The following is a 22,597-nucleotide window of genomic DNA, read 5'->3' as shown; positions in this document are numbered from 1 at the left end:
CTCAGTACTAGGAGTACTTCATCTAAAGGTGCTATAGAGGAGCCGTTCAGAAAGGCACATGTTGGCAGGGTGTTGAAGGCGTATTCCATCATGCCTGGAGGTTGACTGAGTCCCTGACCTGGAGGACACGGCACGGAGGCAGGCACCTGTTTGCACAACAGACTGTGAGTAAAGCTTTGGAACTGCATGCTCCGGTGTCCTCCACTTATTCCTGCGCCAACACACCCGGCACTGCTACATCTTGGTGCACGACATTGTCTCACCTACGCCTTCCCTTGGCCTCTACATCTACACTGCCCTGGGACTACAGCTCTACCTGTGGGGAGCTATACCATCTTTGCTGCGCCATACCATCAGTCCCAGAGGATCTGCATGCAGCGTCTGCTTAACATCTTCCTTGCCGAACACCACAGGTGGTGTCACGAACTATTCATTTCCACTACATTTCACCATTCAATCTCCCTTTTACTTGGGCGCCCAGGGCCACGGACCGGGTCACCGCTGCTGTGACATTCCCATCTGAGAGACCGGCCCGGTACGGGGTACCCCACAGCCCTGGGAGGGCGACCCAGGTGTATTGAGGGTCGGACGCTCACTGATTCCAGTACACCCCCAATGTCATTTTGAGCTGTCATCCGCTCCTGTGGCAAACCTGAAACAGTGTCTGGAGCAAATACACAGTGAATAGGAGTGGAGTTGCAATTCCCAGTGTACTTAGGGTACCGTCACACTTGGCGACGCACCAGCGATCCCGACAATGATGCGACCTGGTAGGGATCGCTGGTGCGTCGCTACGAGGTCGCTGGTGAGATGTCAGTCAGATCTCAACAGCGATGCAGCAACGATACGGAACAATAAGACGGTTGTTGGGACTCTGTCTCTCAAACCTGTAGTATTGAGGTTGTTCGTCGTTGTCCCTGATGCATGCCGGCCAGCGGGACAACAGCAATCAAAAAAATGGCCCAGGACATTGGAGCACGATCAGTGGCATCGCAGCAGGGGCCCGATCGCCGCTATGTGTCACACGTAGCGAGATCACAGGCGAGATAGCTGTTGCGTCAAAAAAAAAAAATCGGTGACGCAACAGCGATCTCGCTATGTGAGACGGGGGCTTTAGCCGCACAATTTTGCTTCGTAAACAGTTTCAATCCAGGAACCCTCAGAGCTGATCAACTGATCGGGGGGGTGCCAGTTGTTGGGATCCCACCCATCTGATATTAGATAACCCATTTAAAGAGACTGTTCAGCACAGAATGACTGTTCAAACCAAGCACAGGCACTCAGTGCACCCTTGGTGTGGCCAAACAGTTCAGTGCACCTTCCCACCTACTTATTTTCCATCTGACAGGTTCCCTTTAAGGGGCATTTGTGCCCTAGAAAATAGTATTCTACTTCAATGTCCTCTTCAGATGGAGTATTTTGCTTTATCTCATTGGCTTTGCTGCCATGATAACCAAAGCTTTGGCCATTAAATCTGTTCTTTGGCCCTTCGATGGGCCAGTCCTACACCGATCTCACAAAATAATTGGCAACAGGTATCAGTTTGCACTTCACTTTCTGGTTATTTCAGGACCATGTTGTGCCAAATGTTTTCTCCCACAGAGAAGACTGGCCCGCAGTAGCATAATCCTGAATAATACATTTAGCTTTCTCTTCAGACTTTATTAGATTTCAGGATTAGGCACGTGAAGCGGAGTCAGATGGAACAGGTACAACAAGTTAATACCAATTCCCAGATCCTTCATTATCCTTGTAAAGTATAAAATCCTGAGTCACTTCTGATCCAAAAGTTTATTCTGTGAGGAGTCAGCAATTCATCCAGTCACCAAACTGGGTCATCTGGATCAATCATTAGGACTAAATGTGATTGTGTTCATGTGAGTCAGCCGGCAGTGATGCAGAGGTAGAGTATCCAGCAAGACGGATGACGTGGGATCTGCGGAGCCGCTAAGCTTTCACAGTAGATAATTACAGTGTGATGTTAAAAACTCAAACTTGAGAATCTGAGACCTGTCGAAATCACATGCTCTATTCACAAATATATGTCATCGCTGCTGACCCATTTACTAGGATGATTTTGCGACCTAACATTAAACTACTCAATTATCAATCCTTTTTCCGGCATTTATAACTGCTGGGATAGGGTGACAGAAGGAGACGTCTCCTTCTGGCTAACCACCTAGATGCAACGTTGGCAATTGCCACAGCATCAAGAGCATTATGGCAGTAATGCAGTCTTCCAGGTTTAGCAGCACGCCATTGAGCACCGGCTCCACACCCCCAAGAAGAAAAGTGAGATGAGCAGCTAAAAATGTGATCTGATAGTGGAAAGCAGTAGGATTTGACAACATGAAATACAGTCTATTAGATTATCAGCCAAATTATGGCAGAATCCCCTGTGAAAAGAAGTATATAGGATGGATTATTCTCTTATTACGGTGTCAAATATCCACGTGATGGATGATTACGTGCTGAAAGCTGAGACACCCACTGTTCCCAGGAATGGTCTAAGAAATTTCTGGAGGCGTTTGCTCCATTCATTGTCTACGGTTATTCCAAAGAAAGCCACGTGTTGCGCTCTGTTATTTGGGGCGGCACGATGGCTCAGTGGTTAGCACTGCAGCCTTGCAGCGCTGGAGTCCTGGATTCGAATCCCACCAAGGACAACATCTGCAAGGAGTTTGTATGTTCTCCCCGTGTTTGCGTGGGTTTCCTCCAAGTACTCCGGTTTCCTCCCACATTCCAAAGACATACTGATAGGAAATGTAGATTGTGAGCCTCATCGGGGACAGTGATGATAATGTGTGCAAACTGTAAAGCGCTGCGGAATATGTTAGCGCTATATAAAAATAAAGATTATTATTATTATTTTTATTTGGAACCGTCCCATAAATAGGGAATGAAGTGGTGGCTCATACATGCTGCCATCTCTCCTGTTTTCGAGTTGAAATAATCAATAGGAATATAATGGAGTCATAGGAAAAATTATTTTCATAATTGCTTTGCAGTTACAATGTAGCTGTAATTTTTGTCCAAAGTATTTGGGCATTTAATAGCTCCTAAATATGCCTTTACCGTAATGTTAGTCACTGGGGCTATTAACATGGTCAGAATTTTCTGCATCTATATTTAAACATGTGGCATCCATATCATGACCTAAAGCAGTGGCGGATCTTAATAGGGGCGGATGGGGCGGTCGCCCCGGGCCCAAGGTTTTTTGGGGGCCCAGGGGCCAATCCGGAGCCGCCGCAGCGCAATTTTGGCTTCCCCCAATAGTCGCGTGTCGCGGCAATTGGCGGCTGCGCTGCGCTGAATGGCTGGCTCAGTCACCTGATCCTCCTCCCCTCTCTCCACAGCGTCCGCGCTCATTCCGGCCAGCAACTGGCATCACGTGGCTGCATCAGAGTGTCGCTGGCCACTCACACTCTGGCAGCGGCTCCTCTGTTCCCTTCCCTTCGTTGGTGTCCATAGATACAGCGGGGCCCGGCAACTGACAGCCCAGCCGACGCCGTGTATCACAGGAGGAAGAAGAACTCTCTGGTGCCTGGTGGACAGTGTTGCAGCAGCAGCACTGCCTGTTCCTCACCTCTCCGAACTTGGGGGTAAGTCGCAGCAGGGTGGGGCGGAGGTATGTCATGACTGACTCATGTGGATGTGGGGAAAAACACTCTTTGTTATACATGTATTTTAGCCCTATGTTGATTGCTCATTAAATATTATAAACTGAATGTACATTTCCTGCCTATTGATGATTACCCTCTAAGAGTACACCGCATAACATCTGGGCCTCCGTCCTTGATCGCCGGCACACGTGTTTTAGCCCTTAGTTGCCTACCACATCTTTCTCTCACCTACTTTATGTGGATGTGGGGGGCAGGGGGGGGGGCCTTGGTCAAGAGGGGTGCCGGGTGCCCATACTTTAGGAACAGCCTCAGACCAGTGAGCAGTGCACTATGTAACGTAACCCATTCAGGTCCTCAAATCACGTCCCCTATGGCCAGGTTCACGTTGGGCGATTTTGTGCGAATTGGCCGTAGGCCTACAGCTTATGTGCAATGTCTTTTTAGGCCATGTCCACACGTGGCGGAATGGTGGCGGGTTTTCCGTACGGACCCGCAGCAAACCAAGTGCTGCGGTCCGTACGGCTGTCAATTCCCGCACGGGGACCGCAGCGCTCAGCTAGCTGTATTTATGCATGATGGTTTCAAACTGCACAGGTGAGAGATCCTTTTCAAAACTTAATTAAAAATGAGTTGAGGAGTCAAATGGGACAAGACAGACTCAATCATCTCTCTTTAATGAGCATTGAACAAGAGCTTTTGAAGAGTCTAGACCTCTCAGAAATCATCAATGACTTTAGCACCAAAAAATCTCGCCGAAAAAGTCTATGAGCAGTTTATGATCTTCAGTGTCAAAAAAAATCCGAGTTTCTAGTCCATTAAGAAATTGTTGCCTGTGCTCATTGCACTTTTCCTGTTAGGCTACCACCCACACAGAAATACATCTGTATAGATAAATAATTATGTTGAATTATTGTTTAATATTATGTTTACATGTTCTTATTTGCACTTACATGTGGTACGGTGAATGTAGCCTTATGTTTACCTTGTATGAAGAAATACAGGCCAGTATATACCACATTATATGTTTTACCTGGAATATTTAATATTATTTATATTGTTTGACCATACAATACAATTTCTTGTGAGAAAAAAGTAGTTTTTCTTTGTTTTTATGGTCTAATAAATGTTACAATTTGTATACCTAAAAATCAGCATATGCAGTGTTTTTGTGAGAAGAGCCACAAAATTTTGACAGAAAATGTTTTCCTGGGAAGGGGGGTACTGGGGCCCAGGTTTTATGAACAGCCCCGGGCCCATGGTCCACTTAATGCGCCACCGACCTAAAGTCAGTACATTATTTACACTGTAAATGCTTTCACATTCTGGCAAAAAAAAACGGTGAGTATCGGCACTAAGGAAGTAGAGCAATGGTGCATGCCCCTCTATAGCACCCTACTAAGGCTTTAGACAAAACAGCTGCAGTATAGCTCAATGTGCACTGCAGCTGCAACAACAGTGGCAAAAAAAACTTAAAAACTCCTCGTGCAAGTCCTGGCCAGCTCTGCCTAGACGCGAATCACAGGGGGAAGGGGCTCCAAATCCCCTGGATGAATAGAAAGGTAGATAGCATATGCAACCATCATAGACTGTAAATAGAGCAGATGTTGCACATGCTCACTACAGCTCTATGCACACCCTTAGACTGTAAATGGAGAAGATCTTGCACGTGCTCACTACAACTCCATGCACACAACGGACTTTGTGACCCAGTCTAGTGATCATTAGAGATTCTAGTGGTCGGACCCCAGCGTTTAAACCTTTATCCTCTACCCAGTGGATAGGTGACATGTTGGTTATTGGGGAAACCTTAAATATAAAATTGCCAAAAAAACACTAACCTTTAGGGGAACCTGTCATGTTGAGAATGGTATCCGAATGATACAGGGCAGGAGGAGCTGGTCACATTGATAGACATTTTTAGAGTAAAAGTTTAAAGAAGCCCTCCTCCCACAGTTTTTATCCTCTTAATATACTACAATCATCTTAGTATATAGCACTGTGTACTTACAATTGCTCATTTTGCCTTTCTACCCAGATAATATTTCTCTTTTCTCAGCGTAGAAACAGGAAGTCTCTTGTCCCTGCATTTATCATTCCCCTCCTGACTCAGCTGCTCCCTCCTCCCCCCTATCATGGACTTTTGCAGTGAGTCATGCAGAGAAAATTGACCTCCTGTGTTTCTACATAGAGCTTAGAAGGATTCAGAAAGTTAGTTATAAATCATGCGTTGTCATAGACCTAATGGAAAACAGATGCATTAGCTGGGCAGAAAGGCAAAATGAGCAATTGGAAGTACACAGTGCTCTATAATATGATGACGATGACTGTAATATATTAAAAGGATAAAAAGTTGAATGGGAGGAGGAGGAGGAGGACGGCTTCTTTAAGAATATCTTGCATTTTATTCATTGAAATCCATTGTGTTTGTATATATGAGGCCAGTCCTACTCAGTGCCAGGTAGTGTTCCCTGTATGACTAAGCACAGATAGCTGTCAATCACTAGTAGGACCGCTCACTGGACTTGTATGCATACCAACACCAGGGATTTCAATGAATATAATACAAGTTATATTAAATCTTTTCCCACAAACCTATACATCAATCTGGTCAGCTTCTCCTTTTCGGAGAGCAGCAGCAGTTCTCACTTCTTCTGGGCCTGAGTTTTATCAGAAGAAAGTGAGATTGAAGTAGCCACTGATTGAATGTGTAACGCTGGTGGGTCTGGACCTACTGCTCCATGGGCCGGGCTTACCCTGGAGGGGCGTAACTAAGTGACTACCAGGTATTTGCTAAAACCTTTGATGGTGAGGATAGGCTAGGCTGCCAGGAGCCACCAACCCAGGGCAGTCCCCAACGGAGGGTCAGAGACATGGGTAGGCGATACAGGAGGACGAAGGCAAAGACGTGGTCAGACAATCTGAGGTCAGGGTAGCCAGCACAGGTTTAATATACATATAAATCTACAAAAGTATGAAGTCCTTAATCCATCAGCTAATTATTAATGACACTTTATTGAAAAAAATATTAACCACAAAGTACATACATAAGATTACAATATTCCAGGTGAAGACACAGGTAAGCAAAGGTTAGAGTCTAGCCACGTAAGGTAAGGAGGGGCAGAATACGAAGCATCCTAGACAGTTATAATAAAAATGGAGTCCCATAGCTTACCCATATCCCTGTTAAATCTCGTGCCTGCAACCCCGACGCGCGTTTTTTTGTCTTCCTCTCTACAACCTCCCTTCCTCACCAAATGGATTAACCAAAGAAAACCCCATAAAATGAATGCAATTTCCTCTGCAGTTTCCTGGTGATTAAACGGAATTAGGATTTTTCTCTGTTATATGAGAGCAGCATGATGGTGGGGCAGAGACCCTGATTCCAGGGATGTGTCACCTTGCTCTGCTGCTTGCTGTAGATTCAATACCATGAGTGTTTTATTAGAAGATTATCACTGCAGGACTAGATGTCACGTGCAATACAGTCCAGGTAATCTGTGTAACAGCACCACCACTTGCTGACAATCAGTGGTGTGGGTGGGGTTATACACAGCTCTGCATTCTGACCACTGCTATATCTACAGGAGAAAAAACATTGTATAAAAACTGCACCCAGCAGCTCTGTAAGTGACACATCACTGGAATCAGGGTCTCTGCCCCTACACCATGTTGCTATCAGATTACATAGCAGAAACCTGCTGACAGATTTTCATCCTGCATTTTCCATGCAGAAAAAAATCCCATCAACCCAGCTATGTATGAATATGCCCTTAGTTTCCTAGACACGCAGCGCGCACTTGCAGGCTCTATCCTTTAGAGCCTGCAAGTGTCTCTTTGAAGCTGGCTGGACTGCGGGATCCAGACAGCTTTAGTCCCCCTGTGCTTCACTCGTGGTGCAAACTCATAGCTGTCTCTGGATATTTTTTGCAGCTAAAACAAAATCCAGATTTTCACTCCCTGATTATCGGATAATGAGAGCAATTTCTCATCCATGTAGAGATTATTCGGCATTGCACAGCCCCTTTCCTGTTGACCACCACCTTATTTCTGGTGACTGTAGACATCTCGTGAAGCGTGCAGATTGCATGTCAACCTGAGACATCTGCAAACCTCCTCTACCTGTGTCAGATACGCCCCACCCTGTAATCAGACTCCCAGTAAGGTAAGAGAGGAAAAAGTGCAAACATGTCAGGTTTCCTCTCTCCTCCCCGCGCTCTCATGCTCGCTCCTTCCTTCTCCTTTTTCACATTCCCCGAGTGAGCGGATTATTTTATGCCGGAGATTCAGTGGCTCCTGTTCTGTGCAGGTACGTGACCCCCATGGAGGGGCCTTTTTTAATTAATTTTCCTGGCTTTCTCGCTACTCATAAAACAGATTTATCTGTGCACTCTGGAAGGGTTTAAACGCGCCTTGTCAGCGGAGATCCGACCCCGACGGTTACGCTTTCACAGGGTTTTTCAATTTTTTTTTCTTTTAAACACGGTTGTCCACAAGTCAAAGACGAGACATGCAGCCGCGGGGACTCGAATATAGTATTCAAGCACGCCGAAGACACTCAGATAACACCTTATCCCAGCACGTTCGCTCATCACTAATATATATATAATATAGTTTTTTCCAGCATAGTCCTGACTGCGTGGGTAAGCAATAAAAGTTGTGTAAATTCCCCCGTAGGCTACGTTCACACTAAGTATTTGATGGTGCAGATTTTTTGCATCCATTAGAAAAATTGTTACGTGCAGGTTTTTTTTAATGTGTTTTTATCTTTTTGTTGTGTGATGTTAGAAATAAAGCTGCTTTGGTTTTGATACTCCCTTGTATTTTCACTTTAACTAAACTTTGTTACTGTCACGTGTGGATTACATGTGTTTTTAGTGCATTTCCACGGTGGGAGGGGGGGCTACAGCATGCAGCATTTTGGTACAGATATTGCCCATTCTTTTGAAAGGAGACCCAAAATCCACAGGTCAAATTGATGGAGAAAAAAAATTACCATAAAACTGTGTGAATAAGTGCGGAAAATATATATGGATTTTAGATGCAAATTTCAGTCTAGAAATCTGCACCAAATGCGCCATATGTATGAGTGTTGTGCTCACATTCTCTGGGTGGAAAATGCTCTGCAAATTCTGGTGTCAACATAGTAGAGATTTTCTGGAATTTCATCCAAATGACTTGATTTCACTTGTTTTTGCAATTAGGATTTCCTCCAAAATCCATTTGAAAGTTATCACTGTGGAGAGAAGATCCACAACAGATACGTTTCCATGTGATCTCGTAGTTGTCCCACAGTGGACTCGCTCACCTCTGCGATGGACATGCAATGCAGGGTCAATAGGGTGCGTTTTAAGAGTTAAAGAAGTTGTCCACTACTTGAACAACTAATTTTCATACCCCACGCTTGGCCCCGATAAAATAATACAGCCTATGCTCACCTACCATGTCGTTCCCGCGGTGTCTCCCCGGGCTCTCATGCTGTTTTTGTGACGCCAGCGCCCGATCACTGTCCTCACCTTCTGTCGAATTGACCATGAAGAGGAAGTCAGGGATCAGCTGCAATCCGGACTTCCTCGTCATGTTCCATTTGTCCAAAGGCGGAGACAGTGCCGCCAGTGCTGATTGGGTGCCAGGCATCACATGTCACCAAAACCGCACGAGAACCCCGGGGAGAGCGACTGCCTACAAAGCAGGAACGGTGTCGGCACGGGAGAACAGTATGGTCTTTATTATTTTATCAGGGCCAAACGTTTTGATTAGAGATGAGCAACTTTGCCTTTTTTCGGGTCGAGTCGGGTTTCATGAAACCCGACTTTCTCAAAAGTCGAGTCGAACGAAATCGGCCGACTATCGTGAAAAGTCGAAGGCCGACTGAAACATGAAACCCAATGCAAGTCAATGGGGAAGAAAAGTCGGCAGTGAGTGGAGGACAGTAAACACACCTACATGCCGGACCACTTTTTTAAAGTGCGCAAAATCTCTCTCCCCACAGTGTACGTCATTGCTCAGTGGCTGAAAAAAGTCACGTGCAAGCATTCTGGGAAATCCGACTTTGGCTCTCGTTTTGCCGACTGCATGACTGACTTCACGATGTGGTCGGGTTTCGGTCGGCGAAACCCGGCTTTGCCATAAGTCGGTGACTTATGAATCTGGCCGCGCTGTTTCGCTCAACTCTAGTTTTGATCAAGAAGGGGCTATCCTAGTAGTGCACAATCCCTTTTAAGACCTTTGCGCCTTAAGGCCACGTTCACACGCTCAGTATTTATAAGCCCAAACCAGGAGTAGGTGAATAATGAACAAATGGTGGTGTTTCTACTAGTCTTTCCTCTGTAAGGCTATGTGCACATGCTGCGGATTTGGCCTCTGTGGATCCGCAGCAGTTCTGCAGTGTACAGTACAATATAAGTCTATGTGACTTACATTCTGCTGTGCACACGCTGCAGATTTTTCAGTGCGGAAAAGCTGCGGTTTTAAATCCGCAGAAAGAATTGACATGTCAATTCTTTCTGCGGATTCCGCTGCGGTTTGCCACCTATTCCATTATTCAGGTGTCAAACCGCAGATAAACCGCAGGTCACTTTACCTGCAGATCCGCACGGAAAAATCCGCTGGTGAATCCGCAGCGTGTGCACATAGCCTAATTCCTACTCCTGGTTTTAGCTTACAAAAAACTGATGTAAAATACTGACCAAATACTGAGCGTGTGAATGTGGCCTTAAAGATAAAAAAAACCTCAATGTGACTGGAGAACAATGGTGCAAGCAACTTTCTCAGGGGCCCACAGTTCATCATGTGGTTGATCCTGAAGAAGTGACACACCTGGGATTATTTGGTATGTAACACGTGTTGTGTATACAAATATGGCATATAGTAGAATACATTGTGTGTGTATGTATAAGTGTGAGTGTGTGTGTGATATATTACTAGATGGTGGCCTGATTCTAATGCATCGGGTATTCTAGAGTCTCTCTCCACGCCGCAGATCTCCTGACAGAGTCATGCGTCGTTCCAATGTGCTGATTGGTCACGGCCGCGGGATTTCCGTTACAGACAGACACAGAATTAGACGATTATATAGTAGATATAGTGTAGTAGGTGTGTATTTACAAAATATCTCACAGCAGTTCTCGATATTGTACTCATGTCATTCTTTGTTGCTAAGCCACCATTGTCTGCAATGTTGTGTTGACAGCTACAAGTAACCTGGTATGGGGAAAAATATTTTGCGACTTGGCTTATGGATCATCTTGTGACCATAGTTGGAAAACCTTTCCATCCAAGACTTTAGCAACACATGTACAAATGCCAATATGAATGTTCCCTTAGAGGAAGTAATCCAAGATTAACACAAAAAAAACAAGAATCTTTGTAATATACCTTGTTAGAGAAATCTGCTTCTTTCTCCTCCTGGACTGATCTTTCATTCTCAATTCATGGGTAAAATCTATATTCGGTGACTTTCCCATTTCTGAGATAGGAAATGACAGTTGGTGCTCAAATAGTTTTATGGAGAACCGTAACTGTTTAACTTGCAACAGAATTTCTGTGTCGGCCTCTGGCATCTCTGCACTCGATATAAATATAAAAGCAGCGACTGTCATTGAATATTTAATTATTTGGAAAGTCTGGTTTACTTAGTCCCAGCAGCCCCCTACCCACGGTATCCACACTTTCACTAAGTTCAGTTTCTTTTCCCAGTGACACCGCAGCCAATACCATCCCCCACCCACATAGTGGTTACAACCCGTCTCCTTCCCATAATTGTTACAATAGTCCCTAAAGAGTAATCGTCGCTGCCTCCTCCCTACACACACAGGCATTCCCCCTCCATGTGTGCCACTTCAGCCGCTGTTGTATCCCGTGTGCCCCCCCAGCCCCCAGCAGGCAGGCCAGACAAGCTTGGGGCAGAGAGGAAGCTTAGTGAGCACTCATAGGCTCAGCTCAAAAACTCCTTCCTCCGAGGAGCGGGGACTGAGGCAGGCTGAGCTCAGTTACGGTTTGTTGTGCCCCGGACTGCTGCCACTTATCCCTGTGTCCACCATGACGCACCCATGTCAGTTTGTAAGGCCATTTCACAGTCCTTGATCTACGGTCTTTATCTGCTTTTAAAGATGACCTGTCAACATAGAAAAGGTTTTGTTTTTTCATGTTGACAGGTCATCTCATCTTTAAAAGAGATCGAGGACTGTGAAATGGCATCACATGAAAAGTGATTTTTTTTTTTTTGTGTGACTTTTTGCGACCCAAAGCTGTCATTTCACAAAATGGTGCACTTAAAAAATACAGCAGTTGGGGACTGGATTGGAATTGTGCCAAATTTTGCAACTTTTTAAAAAGTCACAATTGATGATGCATCTAGAATTACTAACCTCCTCACACAAAGCAGAAAACAATAAACGCCAGGAGGACACTTATAAAATGCAAAAGGCATAAACAATAATACACTGGGTGAAAAAAAAAAATAGACCAGAAAAACAGATGCAAGGGCAATGATGAATTGGGGCACTAATCATCTTAGCCAGCTGGCCGTGGGCCTCAACTTTTCTTTGTGACAGCTTGCAGGAGGACCACACCCACTTGGCTAAAAAAATACTTCACCGTGGGGCAGCACGGTGGCTCAGTGGTTAGCACTGCAGCCTTGCAGCGCTGGAGTCCTGGGTTCAAATCCCACTAAGGGCAACATTTGCAAGGACTTTGTAAGTTTTCCCCGTGATAGCGTGGGTTTCTTCCTGGTTCTCCGGTTTCCTCCCACATTCCAAAGACATACTGACAGGGAATTTAGATTGTGAGCCCCAATGGAGACAGTGATGACAATGTGTGCAAACTGTAAAGCGCTGCTGAATATGTTGGCGCTAGATAAAGATTATTATTCTGCCTCTTCCTAATGGCTGCAAATCCCAAGCGTTCTAATTATCAGCTTCTTTGATAATTGTGTAACTCGAACTCACACGACCATGTGTCTGCAGATAGGTTAACTCCACCGGCAATGCAACTGTAGAAAGACCAGGAGAAACGTGGCTGTTTTCTTTCAAAATCTTGTATTAGTTTACAATGAACAGTAGGTAAAGAGGAGTAATCTGTACAGGGCAGTACACATGAGTCTTGAGTAATGGTTGCTGTAGACTAAACTGAAGAAGGGAGAAGCAACATAATACAGAGCTCAACTCCGGGAGGGACATAGGGACAATCTTCACACAGTCTAATTCTACCTAGCAACAACGGGATTTGCTGATTGGAGAAATAACTCAACACAGAAAAATATACATTACAAGTTGTTCCCATTCGTGGGACACAATTATTATAATACAGTATATAGGGAAGAGAGGGCCATATCTCGGGAATGTGGGAGGTGTAGGAAAAGAAGAAAAGCAATGCCGTGTTCAGTAGAACAGAGGCATTTACACTAGGTAAAGAACTTACAGATTTATTTCAAGGGACAGGTCCTTTTTGGGTGGTGTCCATAGATCATGTCACCTCAGCTGTTGTAGGCCAAGCAGCTTGTACAGGGTACAAGCCTAAGGTGGTCGAGTGGCATTTCCTCATTCGTAGTCTGGACACCATTGAAATTGGAAAGCCTAGTCTACCCTAAAAGATTGACTTTGTTATGGTGGTCTTGTGAATTCTGATGATTATGCCTTGCACATACCTGCCCGTTTGCACCAGCAGATGGGTTCTGAAGATCCCTGCACCTTTTAAAACCTCTGTTGTTAAATTAACACGTGGACTATGGTACACCTGTTAGTGCAGTGAGAATCTGGAATTCCTTGCCTGAAGAGGTGGTGATGGCGAACTCAGTTGAAGGGTCCAAGAGAGGCCTGGATGTCTTCCTGGAGCGTAACAATATTGTATCTTACAGTGATTAGGTTCTTTAGAAGGACGTAGACCTGGGGATTTATTCTGACGGAATATAGGCTGAACTGGATGGACAAATGTCTTTTTTCGGCCGTGTTAGCTATGTTACTATGTAACTCTTACCCGACAGACTCTCTCTGCCATGAATGAGATTTTGTGATCACTGGACAAATTAGTCCTTCTTAGGTGTTCTCCACCATTAGGTGGGGAAACCGTGCTATACCTAGGTTTCCTGATCTGTCCTGTAGGATATCCTAAGGAGTCTACTGGTTTTAAGAGGAGTCTGTCAGCACAAAATGACTGTTCAAACCAAGCACAGGCACTGGGTGCACCCTTGATGTGGCTAAACATTTAGGTGCAACTTCCCATGGGCTTGTTTTTCCATCTCTCTCCAACCACTCTCTTCTTATGGTTGACAGATCGGTCTTTATAGAGTTGGAGAAGGGTGGAGATAGAGGGAAAACAATTAAGTGGAAAGCCACCATGATGCACCAAGCGCTTGAACTTGGATTGAAATGTCATCTTGTGCTGACACATTCCCTTTAAAGTTGACTGTGAAAGGTGAAGAAATAGGCTTGGAATGGTTTCCTACAGGACAATGTTATACTGTTAGTGGCTGTAATGACGCTAAGAAAGCTTTCGTTCAGTATATTTTTTATGATGAACTCTGTTTATAACTTTTCCCTTGAATTTCAGTTTGCATTATCTGCTCGACACAGAGATTGCATTCATAGTAGTGTCTATTACTGCTGTGTGTTCCCACATTTACTATGAGTACAATCACCTGGTTACTGTAGGAAGATAGTGTATCGGTTTAGTGTCACTCGCGAGATCAAAATACAGAAAAATCTTTGATAAAGTCATTTTTTTTTGTTTACTTTATTATTGTGAGTTTTTTTTTGCCATAGGAGTGAATGTACAGGGGGCTCCACCATCAAACCACCCATCTCCCAGTACTTATTACCAATATTTCTTTCTTAGGGACCATTCAGACAACAGTGATTTTTTTTTTTTTTGTAGGCAGAATAATGAACCAATTTCCGTCAGTGTCCATTTTAACCATCAGTTTAATTTTTTTTTTTTACATACAAGGTTTCCCAAGCTTTTCCTATCGGACAGGACTAGAAGGCAACTAGCATGGTATCCTTTTGCTGTCCGATATTTGTCCAAGAGCCTATAGACTTGAATTGGCGAGTTTGATCGTAGACTAAAATAAGTCTTTGTTTTTTACATTTTTTTTATGACCCCTATCTGAATGAAACTGTAGCGTGTGAGACCGACAGAGACCGCTATTCCATAAGTGAATGGAGCAATGGTAGGATCCCCAGCAGTCAATACATTTATTCCCTGTTCACAGGATAAATGAGACAACCACTTTTGGACCGCAGATCCTTTTGTTCCCCAAGATATGAGCCGCTCCCGGAGATATTTGACAGCAGCCCTCTTGTAGAGAAAACAGGAGCGCTTGGTAGAGAGCTCCTCTGTCTATGAGAGAGCTGGCTTAGATAGTTTCCGAAAAAATGATCAGCCAAGCCCTCATTCAGCTGACAGTTTCCTACTGTGTATGGGGGGCTTTTAAGGTGTAACTTGAAAATCCAGGTGCCCCATTATAAGTTTGTAACTATGCCTCCCAGCTATAAAATGCCATCTATAATAGTCATCTTCTCACTTAGAAGAGCCTTCGGGCCTCCTCCGATGCTCAGCCTTTTAGCCCCAGAGGCCGGGCATGTGCTTTAGCTGGGTTACATGGTAATGACAGGATTTGTTGTCAGTCATCTTGTTAATCTATTATATACTTACCTTGCAATGTCTTCACATCCTGTTCCGTCCAGATGTGTCCGGATCCCAGAATTCCAAGTGGCGGAAGTTCACCGACCGCTATATTGCGACACCCAAGTGATGGGTGTTTCAATATGGAAACACCACACACGCACTGTATATGCCGTACACACACACATGTAAGAAGCGTGCAGGAATAGGTATGTTACCACAGAGCAGATGGACCAACGGTTAAAGGGGAGGTTTATTTACAGGGAATAATACTGGTAAAGTTAACCGTGTAGAAATTAATATAAAGTGAACAGGTTTAGCAAACAGCCAACAAAAGCATACACAGAATTCAACAGTAATAAGCGTTATTTTCCTATGGGGAAACTTATCAGTCTGCAGGGGTCTTGATTGAAGGGGTCACTCTTCTCCTATGTTGGCATCGAATCACCAGCGGCGCTTGTAGTCTGCTCTGTATCCTGGGCCTTTAATGTTGTCCAGCCGGGGTATGCGGGGTTAATGCGGGAGCCAGAGGGGTATGAGACTGACGATATCCCCTTTGCTCCAAGTCCTTCTCTCTTACTCTGCAGCGGTGCTCTCTCACCGGAATCAGGGGCTCTGCATTAACACATAAGTCACCGCAACCTTGTACGTGGCTCAGTCTCTCTAAACAGGTCACAGCTCCATTGCTGAATGCAGCCTCTTTGCAGGAAAGCGTCTTGCCAAATAATACAGTCTCTCTGTGGGGCAGCGTCTTATCACAGGACACAGTCTCTCTGCGGGGCAGCGTCTTATCACAGGGGGGAGTGCGCAACTTTCCTGACACTGCAGTCCCAGGCTTCACGTACTCACGGTCTGCAGTCTTTGTCTGCGGTCTCTCTCACTCTGGCGGCTGTACCAGAGTTCTCTACCCGCCTGCGTCAGCGTCCTTCCCTGTCTAATGTCTGCGCTGCTCTGAGGAAAGCGCGCGCCGTTTTCCCGCTCTCAGCTCTCCTCCCTTCCTGTTCCTGGCTGCTGAACAGGCTGCTAGTGTCCCCCGGGGAACCTGCTGCCCTGCGCAATGGTTCCGGGCACGGAGCAGAGGAGACAACCCTCCCTCGGTTCCTTCTGTACTTCACCCCCTTACACACACACCCCACACACACTGTATACGCCGTACACACCACACACACTTTGTATACGTCGTATGCACCACACACACGCACTGTATATGCCGTACGCAGCCTCTTGCGCGGTACCACCAGCGGAACACCGTCGCGAACACGCCGCCGCCGGGATCAGCCGAATGATTCACTGACTGCCGCCATCTTTGTACAGGAGGTGCGGTCTGATTTAATGGAACTGCGCGAATTCCACACAGGCACACTGATTCATTCATCTGATCCCGGCGACAGATGCGCGACGTGTCTACAGGCAGAGGAAGCCGGTCACATTAAAGGGGTTTTCCCATAAACGAAAGTTCATTTTAAAAATTGTCTGTGTCTGACCGTGTACGGAGCGTACCACATCTCCTGGGCAGGGGAGGAAGCAAAAGACAATACTGACATTACAGCAGGGGATCACAGAGGATTCATTTTGTGAGGTAAAATATTTCACTGAGTGGTATGTTCTGTGCATGGTCAGACACAGACAATTTTTAAAATGAACTTTCGTTCGTGGGAAAACCCCTTTAAAAAGCCAATATCAACGCCAACATGGCTCCTCCTAAAATGTATGCCAATGACAATGAAAGGAAAGCAGCAAAGGCACAACGTCAAAGACAACAACGGGCAAATGAGACTCTTGAAGCGCAACAGCATCTCTGGGACAAAAACAATGCATATAAGCGTAGGAGTCAAGCACATGAGTCCCCTGATGCAAAAGTCATTAGATTATCACAGGACGCCATTAGGGAACAACAGCGCCGCAAACAGAAATCTGCAGTCTTAACAGCAATACCATGCTCACAACCTGACCCACTGGAACTGAAAATACAGTAATTTTGCCATCCTATTTTGAAGGCAGTCCAAGATACACGCAACAGCGCTACCAGGATGCTATATGTACAGTAACAAAGTATGGTCGACCAGATCTGTTTGCCACCATGACATGCAATCCCAAGTGGACTGAGATTACTCAAAATTTAGAACCATGAAGTCAGCAAATGGTGAAAGAGAGAGTTGATAGGTGGGTGAGCACATGGGGGGATTCTCAATGCTGCAAAGCCTGCCCCAATCGTGACATTACCGCCCTCCCGATGCGATAGCACCGGGCCTCCATCTAGTAGGGACATAATTGTGTTTCTAAGTCCTCACCATACAGATCAGATGTGCAGTGTCCGCATTGTTACCGGAACCAGTGAGGATTTCATGATTCTGGATGGGTCGTTGTCGGAAATATACTAAATCTTGGCTATGAAGTATCAACTGAGGTTTGGATATTGGATTGCAGTGAGTTGATTGACTATTCCCGCTAGATAACCAGTTCATAATGATTTCCCTTAGCGTTTAACCCCTTTCTGTCATGTGACGTACTATCCCGTCCATGTGGCCTGGAACTTAATCCCCAGGGACGGGATAGTACGTCACAGCGATCAGCGGCACCCACGTGGTGAGCGCCGCTGATCGCGGCCGGGTGTCAGCTGATTATCACAGCTGACACCCGGCACAATGTGTCAGGGGCGGTCACGGACTGCCCCCGACACGTTAACCCCTTGCCCACCGCGATCAAACACGATCGCGGTGTACCGGGGGGTTAAAGGGAAGCATCGGCAGGGAGGGGGCTCCCTCCGTGCTTCCCTGAGCCCCCCACAGCAGCGCAATGTGCAGCGCTGCTGCGGGGGGGCTCCATCCCTGCAAGTCCCCGAATCCAAGATGGCGACGGGGGTCAGCAGGGAGCTGGCTTCCTCATGCCTGCAAAGTGCAGGCAAGGAGGAAGCCTTGTGCAGTGCCTGTGACAGATCGCTGACAGTGATGTCCCCCCTGGGACAGTGTAATAAAGTTAAAAAAAAGTGTAAAAATAATTTTAAAAAATCGCTAAATTTAAAAGAAAAAAAAATAAAAAAAATTCCCTAATAAATTCATTTTTTGGAAATAAAAAAAAAAAAAATAAAAGTACACATATTTGGTATCGCCGCATCCGTAACGACCCGCCCTATAAAACTGTCCCAGTAGTTAACCCCTTTAGCGAGCTCCTTAAAAAATTAAAATAAAAAACGAAGCAAAAAATAATGATTTATTATCATACCGCCGAACAAAAAGTGCGATCAAAAAGACGCATATAAATATCCATGGTACCGCTGAAAACGTCATCTTGTCCTGCAAAAAACGAGCTGCCATACAGCATCATCAGCAAAAAAATAAAATAGTTATAGCTCGCAGAATAAAGCGATGCAAAAATTATTTTTTATATAAAATTGTTTTCATTGCATAAAAGCACCAAAACATAAAAAACGACCTAAATGAGGTATCGCTGTAACCGTACTGACCCGAAGAATAAAACCGCTTTATCAATTTTACCACAGGCGGAACGGTGTAAACGCACCCCCCAAAAGAAATTCATGAAACGCTGGTTTTTGTTCATTCTGCGTCCCAAAAATCAGAATAAAAAGCGATCAAAAGATGTCACGTGCCCGAAAATGATACTAATAAAAACATCAACTCGTCCAGCGAAAAATAATACCTCACATGACTCGGTGGGTCAAAATATGGAAAAATAGCTCTCAATATGTGGTGATGCAAAAACTATTTTTACAATAAAAAGCGTCTTTGAGCGTGCGACAGCCGCCAAACATAAAAACCGGCGTAAATAGTAAATCAAACCCCCCGTTATCACCCCCTTAGTTAGGGAAAAATAATAAAATTACAAGAAAATGTATTTATTTCCATTTTCCCATTAGGGTTAAACCTAAAGTTAGGGCTGAGATTAGGGTTAGTGGTGTGTTGGGGTTAGGGTTGGCGTTATAATTGGGGGGTTTCCACTGTTTGGGCACATCAGGTGCTCTCCAAATGCAACATGGCGTCTTATCTCAATTCCAGCCAATTCTGCGTTGAAAAAGTCAAATGGTGCTCCTTCCCTTCCAAGCTCTGCCATGCGCCCAACCAGTGTTTTACCCCCCACATGTAGGGTATCAGCCTACTCAGGACAAATTGCAAAACAACTTTTGGGGTCCAATTTCTCCTGTTGCCCTTAGGAAAATAAAAAATTGGGGCAAAAATATCATTTTTGTGGAAAAAAATGATTTTTTTTATTTTCACGCCCGGGCGTTATAAACTTCTGTGAAGCACTTGGGGGTTCAAAGTGCTCAGCACACATCTAGATAAGTTCCGTGGGGGGTCTAGTTTCCAAAATGGGGTCACTTGTGGGGAGTATCAATAGTTTAGGTACATCAGGGGCTCTCCAAACGCACATGACACCCGCAGAGCATTCCATCAAAGTCTGCATTCCAAAATGTCACTACTTCCCTTCCGAGCCCTGACGTGTGCCCATACAGTAGTTTTCTCCCACATGTTGGGTATCAGCGTACTCAGGACAAATTGGACAACAACTTTTGTGGTCCAATTTCTCCTGTTACCCTTGGGAAAATAAAAAAATAGGGACTAAAAGATCATGTTTATTGAAAAAATACGATTTTTTTATTTTCACGTCCGGGCGTTATAAACTTCTGTGAAGCACTTGGGGGTTCAAAGTGCTCACCACACATCTAGATAAGTTCCTTGGGGGGTCTAGTTTCCAAAATGGTGTCATTTGTGGGGGGTTTTCACTGTTTTGGTACATCAGGGGCTTTCCAAACGCGTCATGGTGTCCGATCTCAATTCCAACCAAAAACGTCAAATGGCGCTGCTTCCCTTCTGAGCTCTGCCATGCGCCCAAATAGTGGTTTACCCCCACATGTGGGGTATCAGCGTACTCAGGACAAATTGCACAATAACGTTTAGGGTCCTATTACCCTTGGGAAAATAAAAATTGGGGTGAAAAGATCATTTTTTTGGGAAAAAATATGATTTTTTAATTGAACGGCTGTACGTTATAAACTTCTGTTAAGCCCTTGTGGGTTCAAAGTTCTCACCACATATCTATATAAGATCCTTGGGGGTCTAGTTTCCAAAATGGGGTCACTTGTTTGAGGTTTCCACTGTTTAGGTACATCAGGGGCTCTCCAAAATGTAACATGGCATCCGATCTGAATTCCAGCCAATTTTGCATTGAAAAAATCAAACAGCGCTCCTTCCCTTCTGAGCTCTGCCATGCGCCGAAACAGTGGTTCCCCCCCCATATCAGGTATCAGCGTACTCAGGACAAACTGCACAATAACTTTTGCAGTCCAATTTCTTCTGTTACCCTTGGTAAAATAAAAAAAATTGAACCTGAAGTATTTTTTTGTGAAAAAAGTTAAATGTTCATTTTTTTTTTTTTTTTTAAACATTCAAAAAATTCCTGTGAAGCACCTGAAGGGTTAATAAACTTCTTGATATGGTTTTGAGCACCTTAAGGGGTGCAGTTTTTAGAATGGTGTCACTTTTGGGTATTTTCTATCATATAGACCCCTCAAAGTGGCTTCAAATGTGATGTGGTCCGTAAAAATAAAATGGTGTTGCAAAAATGAGAAATCGCTGGTCAACTTTTAAAACTTATAACTTCCTAACCAAAAAAAATTTTGGTTCCAAAATTGTGCTGATGTAAAGTAAACATGTGGGAAATGTTACTTATTAAGTTTTTTGTGTGCCGTATCTCTGTGATTTAAGGGCATAAAAATTCAAAGTTGGAAAATTGCAAAATTTTCAAAATTTTCGCCAAATTTCCGTTGTTTTTTCACAAATAAACGCAAGTTATATGAATGAAATTTTACCACTAGCATGAAGTACAATATGTCAAGAGAAAACAATGTCAGAATCACTGGGATCCATGGAAGCGTTTCAGAGTTATTACCTCATAAAGGGACAGTGGTCAGAATTGTAAAAATTGGCTCGGTCATGAACGGGTTAATCAGTACTATAAGTGCCAGAAGAGGTTAACATTTATGATTGTACCGGTTACTCAACATTCTTGTCTGTCTCGCCTGTCGGTTGCAAAATGTTTTTTTTTCTTTCCATTGCGGAGTTTTTGGAATTTTGCAGAGAAGTGTTATATCCCTTACGTTCAAATCGTCATCTTGCGTTCTCATACAGTTGTAAGGGGGACGACGAGTGTGTGCCCGGTGACTACAGAGAGAAGGTGCAGTGTGCCAATGACTACAGAGAGAAAGGTGCAGGGTACCGGTGACCACCAGAGAAAAGCTGCGCGCCAGTGGTTGTCGGCGCTTGAGTCTTGGCACGAACAGGCAGCATGCAGCATAAAGAGGAAAGTGCAGCACACCCAGTAGCGACCAGAGAATGCTCCATGTCCGTGAGTACAGTACACATGCCAAATAAGAGGGTCCACGTACGGGACTGACACTAATGCCCTGACGTTGCCAGCGACTATTTGCCCAGACACTTGCGCCCTTACTTCGCCAGAGTATATTTGCAGAGCTACGTTGGGCTCATACAGGACTGTGTTCCCATACCCTTTGGAGCCACTGTATAGTACTGTATATGGACTAGGCTCGGCAGAAGGTACCGGAGACCAACCGCTGCCGCCAGAAGATGAATCATTGTTACTACAGGAACTTCCTGGAAAAGACACCGTGCCAGCCGATGCCGACGCTATTGAGTTCACAACAGGAGTACAGTTTGAGTGACTCCTGACAACTACCTTTATTTGAGCCGTTGTTCTTCACCTTACAATATCCTTTGCCATTTATTCTGTTTAATCCATTGTTTAACCCTTTACCTCCCTGCATGGAGTATTCCCCTGTTAATAAATCTGTTAACCATTGCTGTGCCTCCTGTCTGTCACTGCATCCGCGTACCTGATCTCACAGTGACCATGAGATTTGGGATATTTATGGCACTTTGGCATATTCTGTCACTTTGGATGAGACTGGTACTTATGTACTGTCATGGGACGTTTCATACCTTCTACATGCGCAATCATTGGGCTGACGGCTATCCGATAAGTATATATTCAGGCAGTGAATGCTAAATAGTTTGCAGATTAATGGCTTCCTAAGGTGACATATACAGCATAATAGAGGACCTGTCACCAGGTCTCACTCATACCCATCCCATCATAGGATATGTCACAATTTTTATAGGAGCACTTTACCTTATTTTGTAGTATCTTCAGCTAACTTTAAAAAGAACTTGTCAGCAGGTCAAAAGTATCCAGCTGTTCCTCTTATTTTGTGTTACTATTGTTTCCCGGATAATTCAGCTTTTTTCTTTTTCAAAATCTGCCATATGGTTCCACAGATATTGGCCTTTTTATTTAGTGCTAATTTTGTCATTTACAAAGGGGCT

The 22,597-nt window shown here is 44.6% G+C and overlaps 1 protein-coding gene across 6 annotated transcripts in view; it reads left to right on the top strand.

Moving 5' to 3' along the window:
* PAK6 (p21 (RAC1) activated kinase 6) overlaps window positions 1-22,597 on the top strand; it is a 112,898-nt gene that overhangs the window by 34,264 nt on the left and 56,037 nt on the right. Inside the window, exon 1 of one of the 6 annotated variants that reach the window (XM_073566743.1) lies at window positions 3,465-3,602. The exons of 2 other annotated variants lie outside the window; for them this stretch is intronic. The gene's annotated coding sequence lies outside the window, so the exon portion shown is untranslated. 3 more of the 6 variants (XM_073566739.1, XM_073566738.1, XM_073566744.1) reach the window with 3 other exon arrangements.

The sequence above is a fragment of the Dendrobates tinctorius genome, unplaced genomic scaffold, assembly GCF_039654945.1.
Source record: "Dendrobates tinctorius isolate UK_male_01 unplaced genomic scaffold, ASM3965494v1 ptg000019l, whole genome shotgun sequence".
Taxonomy (NCBI): Eukaryota; Metazoa; Chordata; class Amphibia; order Anura; family Dendrobatidae; genus Dendrobates; species Dendrobates tinctorius.
The sequence above is the reverse complement of the archived record's forward strand: the minus strand, read 5'-3'. Positions and strand labels throughout refer to the sequence as shown.